At 36.9% G+C, this 7,507-nt stretch overlaps 1 protein-coding gene across 3 annotated transcripts in view; it reads right to left on the reverse strand.

Annotated features, from left to right (window-relative positions):
- Nucleotides 1-1,202, reverse strand: part of lhfpl2a (LHFPL tetraspan subfamily member 2a) — a 107,660-nt gene extending 106,458 nt beyond the window's left edge. For all 3 annotated transcript variants that reach the window (XR_001309959.1, XM_014004684.1, XM_014004681.1), the window contains exon 1: nt 1,023-1,202. The gene's annotated coding sequence lies outside the window, so the exon portion shown is untranslated. The remainder of the gene's footprint in view (nt 1-1,022) is intronic.
- Between the last annotated feature and the right edge of the window lie 6,305 nt (nt 1,203-7,507).

Genomic DNA, 7,507 nt, shown 5'->3' on the forward strand with positions numbered 1-7,507 from the left:
AATATTTAGCTAGCTAGCTAAATATTTAACAGGCTTTTATTTAGCTTTTATTTAGGCTAAATAAAAGCCTTTTATATTTAACTTGCTAGCTAAATATTTAAGTTAAATATTTTAGGTGGCTAGCTAAAATTTAAGTTGCAACCTAAATATTTAGGTACCTCACTAAATATTTAAGTTACCGGTAAATATTTAGGGGGCTAACTAAATATTTAAGTTGCAACCTAAATATTTAGGTATCTTGCTAAATATTTAAGTTGCAACCTAAATATTTAGGTATCTAGCTAAATATTTAAGTTAAATATTTAGGTGGCTGGCTATTTAACTTGCTAGCTAAATATTTAAGTTGCAACCTAAATATTTGGGTAGCTAGCTAAATATTTAAGTTGCAAGCTAAACATTTAGCTCAAAAATAAATATTAAGTCACAAGTTAAATATTTAGGTGTTAACTAAATATTTAATTTGTAAGTTAAATATTTAGTTACCTAGCTAAATATTTAAGTTACCGGTAAATATTTAGGGGGCTAACTAAATATTTAAGTTGCAACCTAAATATTTGGGTAGCTAGCTAAATATCTAAGTTGCAAGCTAAACATTTAGCTCAAAACTAAATATTAAGTCACAAGTTAAATATTTAGGTGTTAACTAAATATTTAATTTGTAAGTTAAATATTTAGTTTATAAACTATGACATTTATAAATATATGGATCATATGGTTAAAAACTGACTTTGAAAAATAAATCTGTTTTTTTCTTATAAAAGGCTAAATAAAACAAACATATTGGTGGTAATTGTTGACTGTGTACAAACAGCCTGTGTATCTGTGTCAACACATTAGATTCGGGCTGTTTGGCAAAGAAAACTCGACTTTCTTCTCTGCCACGAGTTTCCTTTCTGCTCTGAGAGGAACAGCCAAAGTGGAAAGACTGGAGTGAAAGTCATCAGACTGCAGCAGCGAGGAGTTACTACAGAGAGGAAAAGGGTGAAGGAGTTAAAGAACATTCTTTACGCTGAAATACTTACGCTGTGCGCAACGTGACGTTCTGAAACCTCAGGAAGATCCTCGGAACCGGGTTTTCTCCGAGCTCTCAGTACTTCAGTCTCCCAACTCGGTTGTTTCGACTCCTTTTTGTCATCAGACTCTCTTCATCCTCCTCCACGTTTTCTCCGGGGCCACAGAAGAATGAATGGTTCCGTCCTCCTCCTCCGCCCAGACAGACTGCCCCCTCAGCCCCGCCCCTCCGGGCAGTCCCCCCATCTGCAGCACGGGCTGGGCTCATCGATCGCCAATGAAAATGCAGGGGCGGATCTAGGATTTTTCCGAGTCAGGGGCCATCAAGGGGCCACAACATTCAGAGAGGTGCTAAGTCTTTGTTCAACATCCTTTCACACAAATTCCCAGGGTATACAGGGTACCCCACTTCAAACACTTGTAATGTAATTAAAGAAAAGGTACCACTTTACAATAAGCCCCATGTTATAGATGGCTTTAAAGAGTTTATAGATAAGTTATTAATTCATCTGTAAACGCTTTTAAAATGATTAATAAGTGTTTATTTTGCAATAATTAGGTACTAGAAAGAGACAAAACTGTCTAGTTTCATTTATTAATGATTTATGAAGTGTAAACTTTACAAATGAATTAATAACCTATCTATAAACTCTTTATAAGGGGAGCCTTATTGTCAAGTGGCACCAAAAATCTTGCAGAGTAAATTCTCCTCATCGGTTTTTCATGCATTTTACTGCACATGGATAAAATATTTTCAAACACACAACATGTGAGAAAATCCAGCCATCATTTGTCAGCTGAAAGACTTCTTTTCAGGATTGTTCACATTTTAAGAAGAGAAGAAGAATTCTGTCAGCTTGATTCATTCTGGACTTTAACATTTGACTCATTAGCACAACTAGTGTTTGAACATGGAACTGCATCCACCATCATCACCCCCAGGTAAAGGACAGATGAGTGACAGGACAGGGGCACTTCAGGGGGCCAATCAGATTTCAGCTGGGGCCAATGCCCCTGTGGCCCCGCCCCTAGAACCGCCCCTGTGAAAATGTGATGTCTACTTTCAGATAAAAAGATAAATGTTAAGATAGTAAGAGGTTGTGATTTATGTAGTACATTCTACTGGGAAAATAAATTGATAAATGAGTGAACTCGTTAGGGGTAGTTAACACTTTTCAACATTTTCACAAGTGTACAAAACATAAGCTACAGATAAACTGTCACAAAACTATTAGAAGTGAAGCTGAGACATAAAACCCATATGCTAAATCTAATTTTGGTGGCAAAACTGCGTGAAGGTTATAAAAACAAATAAAATACATGGACAACCTGTCACGTTTATAGAACTGGGCAGTGCCTACATGCTCACTCAGATGTCCCACCTTGCAAAGAAAAAGTAAGCAGATTCAAAAACTGCTCCAGGATTTATTTGAAAAAAAAACTGTTTTTGAGGAACCAAAGGTTTTGTTTGTTTGTTTGTTTGTTTGTTTGTTTGTTTGTTTGTTTGTTTGTTTGTTTGTTTGTTTTTGCCCAGTTTTATTTTTGTTATACTGTACTGTTGTTACTGTTTTTGTGATCCAGCTCAAACTTTTTGGGCCGGTTTCGCACTCAGTGCTTAAATAAAACCAGGACTAAGCTAATCTGGTCTAACTTAAGCCACACTAATCCAACTGCTTTCTGAGTCGTTTAACTTCAGATTAACTAGTTCCAGACTACAGAGTCTCTGACTAAGGTAATCAAGTATTAGACTGATCATGTGTTGGAAAGTGAATTAGATTAGCAATCTGCACATGTTGCAAAGGTGAGGTTGTTCTGAAAACCTGGGGTGGAACTTTCCCATCACATTTGACTTCTGACTCAGCATGGAGAAAGGAAAAAGAAAGTGTTCAAAAAAACTTCAGTGAAAGTGAGAAAATACTTTTGAAGAAAATTATTTCTAAACAACCCATAATTGAGGACAAACATCATGATTCAACCACAGAAATTAAAAAATGAAACACATGGACTGCAGTTGTGAAAAAAATATAACTCAAATGAAGAAGTTACCTACAGGACCCTCCAACAGATTTAGGCAAGATTTAATCTTATTATTTACAGTACACAGATTCTTCTAATTACTCAAAATAAAACGTATGTTTGTTCATATGAGGCCATATATTGCAACATCAAAATACAGCTGAGGAAAACAGCAGCCATTGCTCGTAGGGAACATTTCAATACAGGTGGGGGACCCCCAGTTAGACCACAGAGCCATGACCTGKGGGACCCCCAGTTAGACCACAGAGCCATGACCTGGGGGACCCCCAATTAGACCACAGAGCCATGACCTGGGGGACCCCCAATTAGACCACAGAGCCATGACCTGGGGGACCCCCAGTTAGACCACAGAGCCATGACCTGGGGGACNACCTGGGGGACCCCCAGTTAGACCACAGAGCCATGACCTGTGGGACCCCCAGTTAGACCACAGAGCCATGACCTGGAGGATATGTTGACTGGATGATTGAAAACCAACAACCATTTGAAGGCATGATGCCAGATGATCATCTGGACAGTTCAGGTGGTGAAACTCTTCAACACTCTTTGTTACAATGTGTGTGTCTGTGTGTATTTATTGTTCTGCTTAGGTAAGCTAGTACCATTTATGATACTATGTATAAAAATGAAAAATACTATTAATCTTATGTCTTGTAGAAAAGATGTCTTATGTCTCTGTAGGAAAAAGATGAGCAAAGCTTGAATTAGATGAGGGAGGAGCCAGAACAGAGTCAGAAAAATTCAACCTCTGCACCGGTGGCAGCATCCAGGATCTTCATCCCAGGCAGCACAGCAAGAGGGGAAAGGCTGACTACAGTAAGTTTTTCATGAATAGAGTTTCATGAGCACAAACTGCAAATTGCAATCTAGGAGAACATGAAGTGAAGATGAAAATCCTTCAAGTGGAGTTGTCAGTCAGAGAGATGGAGAGAGACATGAAGCAGCAGCAAAACTTCTGTTTTTTTCTAACCATGCCTCTGTTGACCTTGTGTCATTATGAAATAAAAATATTCCATTACAATCATGATTCAACCAAAATTTATTCAAGAATAAACCAGATTTTCTCCTCTTAACTATTTGCAAAATGATAAATGTAGTCAAACAAAATCAAAGTGATAACATGTGGATCGCTCGACAGTTTCCAGCTTCTTTATCTTCATAAAAAGTGCTGCACAGCAAAGCTGTCTCTATAAGCATGTCCAGTTTGATACAGCCTTTAATCTGAAGTTAACCTGCCTCTGGCCAGGTTTAATATAAGTCTTCATTTAGACCTGGATTAGCTCTAGTCTTCCTCTAAGAAAGAAGATTATTTAATTCAAGACTAGGACAAGTCTGGGACTACTGTAATCCATAACTAAGAAAGCTGTTTCAACAAATCCTGGTTTAAAATGTGATTTAATCTAGAACTAGGCTTAATCCCTGTACGGGAAACCGGCACATATGGTTTAAACAAGTGATATGTTTACTTTTAACGAATATGGTTAACATGTATCAAGATCAGCTTATAACACATGAGGTTTTATCATGGCTGACAGGAAGGGGGACAGTTGGAACAGTTGTTGTAACTGTCCCCATACGATAAATCCATATAAAAACAGAGCACATACAGATGAGATTAACATGTTGAAATTAAGTTTACACCTAAAAGGCTGTTGGGTATTCATGACAGTTTTATAGTTTAAAACATMAAAGTGTTTAAGATGTATTTTCTACAGTTGTTGTTTTCAACAATGGTTTTAAAATCCCAGTTTGTTTAATGTAAATGTTACATAATGTAGACGTACAGTGACAATAGACAAAACACAAATTGTTCTGTTATCCTTGTGTCTAAAAGTCAACTGTATTTTATATCAATTAGAGTCTTTGACATCTGTATATAAGGTCTACTCATCAAGGCTAATCTATATTCATCATTTGATCAAAAACAATAAATAAATAACTCTGTAATATCATTAGAACTTAAAGGTTTTATTCATTTAGCAATAATATAAATATAAAAACAATAAATAAATAACACTGTAATATCATTAGAACTTACAGGTTTTATTCATTTAGCAATAATATAAATATAAAAACAATAAATAAATAACACTGTAATATCATTAGAACTTACAGGTTTTATTCATTTAGCAATAATATAAATATAAAAATAATAAAACTGTTATTTACAGTGAAATATATTGCATTAATAATATGTTGTAACCACCTCCAAACAATGTTACAACTGTCCCCGGCCTCAGGGTCAGTTGTAATATCTGACTTTTCATTTTCAAATACAAATAGTGAAGAATGTACATGCTTTAATCATCTATAAATGGTTTTGACTATTAACAGACAGATGTAAGTTTTTTGTATTAAAATTTGGTTTGTCTAATTCAAACCTTCTCTGAGTAACAGAGTCAAATGCAAAAAGTGTTGCAACTGTCCCCGGTCTCCCCTAAACCAGTTCATACCAGAAACTTTTTTATTTTAATTATATGAATTTTCCATACAATGGTTTAAATAACCTAAACATGTTTGGATCATTATGTCTAGTATAAAGTGTTTCATGGAGGACCCTTATCCTGAACTCTAACATAGGAAATGACAGCGCACAGGGGAAGCTTGTTGTTGGAGGTGGCAGGGGGCGATTTCACCGCCTACATTGATTGACAAAATAAATAAACAAATAACTCCTATCAGAAACTGGAAGTGGGTTCCACAAAAGGGGAGCCTAAAGCACTGCCTCCCATTCTGCTTTAAGAAACTGTAACCACACAAGCAATGGTTGACCATCTGAAACCAGAAATCATTATTTCAGCCCTGACCTGCTGCTTTGTTCAATAAATCTGCCTCTATGCCTTCAGATTTATTAGTCAAGACCCCAATAGTTTAAGTAATGGTACTGTATAGAATTGTTCAGATTGGAAGCCCAAATAATGTGCTGAGAACTGATTAAGTTCACTCAGAGCCTGGCTTTATCTTTGGAGACCTAAAACAAAATGGCTACCAATGGGGGTAATTTGTGTGTGTGGGAGTTATAGAGGGATTATGGACCACCCACCCCCAGCCCCAGTAAAATTACATAATTTGCTCTAACACAATACAAATTAACTATGCTCTTGTTTTTACGTAACTTTGACCTGATTTTAAATTTTATGATGTCATAGGTAAGTTTAAGCATACTTGCTGAAAATAACTCAGTCTGCTCTTGTCACGTGATGGCTGTATTTGTTGAATTGCGTGTTGTAATTTTTCTTTGCCAAATCGTAGTGCACCATCTTGGAAACAACAGAAAAGGTGCAGAGTAAATACAAAGAAGACAGGAAAGCTAAGTAAATAACCTTTAACGTAAATGATCCAGTAAATAAATCAATAGGCAGAGAGCATAACCCCCACAATGGTAGACCTAAAGTTACGCCCTTGTGTCTACCCGTCACGTGTTCTCACAATGTTTGTACTGAATAAACATGATCACACCTCAGATATGATGTCACACTAAACAAGGAAGCAGGGGAGAGTGGGGTGATTTGTGCAAGGGATAAAGTTGTGCCACCCCTTGTTTCCAAGCAACCATAGAAGAAAATATGACCACATATTTTTTTGCCTCCGCCCACTGGGGCCGGAGTGTCCATCCGTCACTGCTGTTCTTGTGTGCACGATACCTTCTGAATGATATTATATATTTAAATAGGCAGTAGTGTGCTGTCAGGGCCAGCAAAGCCTTCTCTGCTGGCCTAAACACAAACAAAATCATTAGTTTATAGAATATTTTGCATTTCTTATTATTTTTGTTGATATAGTTACATACTTCTTAGAATATTTAAGTACAAAAATAGAGGTCAACTAGTAACTACCTGCACAGTGCTTTCAATGCAGAGTTCTGCCTTGTTGAGGAGTCGTCCATTTCACTCATCCTGCAAATAGGAGAGACTCATTGCATGAGAGGTAAGTGCACAAGTTAAATAAAAACTGTTTTTTTTCTGTTTTAAAGTAAAAAAAGAAATTATGGTGAATGTCCTGATGCATCTCAGTAATCCAGGTAAAAAAAAAAAAATTGTATAGGTCCTCTGGACGGGTTCTTCTTTAATGAAACGTTTCGTCTCTCCTCCAAGAGACTTCTTCAGTCTGAGAGTTTCAGGCAAAATTCAGGCTTTTAAGTCCTGCCTCCATGTGACTGATACTCACATCACATGGCTATCGTTGACACCTAATTAACACTTATTGTTAACAGGGGGTGGAGTGATACTGGCAATAGCAGCACTGTAGGAGGGGGACAACTGAAAACGGAGGCCTCCACCTCTATTTAATGCTGGATGGTCTTTCTTCACAAAAATGTCTTCTTTTACTCCTCTCTCAAACCAACGTTCCTCTCTATCAAGAATGAGAACATCCTCATCTCTGAAAGAGTGACCGCTGGCCTGTAAATGAGTGAAAACTGCAGAGTTCTGGCCATTAGATGTAGCTCGTCTGTGTTGGG

Source organism: Austrofundulus limnaeus, unplaced genomic scaffold (assembly GCF_001266775.1).
Source record: "Austrofundulus limnaeus strain Quisiro unplaced genomic scaffold, Austrofundulus_limnaeus-1.0 Scaffold26, whole genome shotgun sequence".
Taxonomy (NCBI): Eukaryota; Metazoa; Chordata; class Actinopteri; order Cyprinodontiformes; family Rivulidae; genus Austrofundulus; species Austrofundulus limnaeus.